Below are 1,551 nucleotides of genomic sequence, written 5' to 3' on the forward strand. Positions count from 1 at the left end.
GCTATCACAGATTTTGAGCAATTAAATTCTGGGATAGTTAGAACACATATGACCGCTCTCCATTTTGAACTAAAACCGATAATGTTTCACATGTTGCAAACGAATGGCCAACTTGTCGGACTACCCTCAGAGGACCCACATTCACATTTAAAGTCTTTTATGGAAATCACAGATGCCTTCCTGATCCCGGGAGTGTCAAATGACGCTCTCAGACTCACTTTATTTCCATTTTCATTAAGGGATCGGGCAAAAGCATGGTTTAACTCTTTAACACAGAGATCTGTGTCGTCATGGAGTAACATGGCGGAAATGTTTTTGCGAAAATATTTCCCACCAACAAGGAACGCTAAGTCCATAAACGAGATTTGTCTTTTTAAACAACTAGATGATGAAGTTGTTCCTGACGTGTGGGAAAGGTTTAAAGAGCTGTTGAGGAAATGCCCACACCATGGAATTCCGTACTGTATTCAACTTGAGACGTTTTACAATGGGTTAAGTCCCATGGCAAAACAAATGCTCGACGCGACTGCAGGCGGAGCCTTTACAGCCAGTACCTATAATGAGGGATATGAGATCCTRTAAAAGATATCAGCAAACAATGGGCATTGGGCTGACCCACGTGCCCAGCCACAGAAAAAGACTACTAGAATACATGAGGTGGATGCATATACTGCATTAACAGCTGAGCTTACCTCCATGACCAATTTATTGAAAAATTTAACTTCTGGTCAGGGAGTACAGCAAGCTGCTAACACATATGTTCCAACAGTCCTATCTATGCAATGTGTGTGCTATGGTGGGGATCATTCATATGAACATTGTACTCATAATTCTGAATCAGTAAATTATGTTCAAAACAGATCTAATCCCTACTCTAACACATATAATACCAATTGGAGACAGCACCCGAACTTTTCTTGGAACAGTCCCAGTTTAAATCCACCAGTCCATAAACAACAAGAAACTTTTAATTTCCAACCACAACATCATGCAAACAGTTCTAACTCTCAGAACCACCAACAAAGTTTTCAGACTTCTCAACCACATTTTCAGAACAAACCTCCTCCACAGGCAGAATCATTATCTTCTTTGGAAGCAATGATAAAAGGGCTTTTAGCTCATGCTCAAGCCCAAAATCAAGCTTTGATTAATCAACAAAGTGCTGCCATCAGGAATTTAGAGACTCAGGTCAGTCAACTTGCACTTAACCAGAGTAGTCGAGCCCTTGGTACCTTGCCCAGTAATACAAAAGTCCCTAGAGATCTAGAAAAGGAACATGTGAAACTAGTGACTCTTAGGAGTGGAAAGGAGTTGACAGAAAAAGTACAGAAAGATAATACACCAAGACTGTCAGAAACTAGTGATTCGGTATCGGTCCCTCTCAAAGACGGACCGGTCCCATCTCTAGAAAAGCAAACATCTGAGACCACCACTCTTGTTCCCCCTAGATCAGACTTCCCTTTACTTTTTCCAGAGGAAACTCTGAAAAAGTCAGAAGGAACTGAGGTTGTAGAGACCCCTAAGCTTGACACTAAGATTCCACCAGAACCC

At 41.4% G+C, this 1,551-nt stretch overlaps 1 non-coding gene across 1 annotated transcript; it reads right to left on the reverse strand.

The window, feature by feature from the left end:
- Window positions 1-349: 349 nt before the first annotated feature.
- Window positions 350-455, reverse strand: LOC112515011. The gene has a single exon (XR_003069468.1). It is a non-coding gene; the product is annotated as a small nucleolar RNA R71 (small nucleolar RNA).
- Between the last annotated feature and the right edge of the window lie 1,096 nt (window positions 456-1,551).

The sequence above is a fragment of the Cynara cardunculus genome (genome assembly GCF_001531365.2).
Source record: "Cynara cardunculus var. scolymus isolate 2C chromosome LG 6, CcrdV1, whole genome shotgun sequence".
Lineage (NCBI taxonomy): Eukaryota > Viridiplantae > Streptophyta > Magnoliopsida > Asterales > Asteraceae > Cynara > Cynara cardunculus.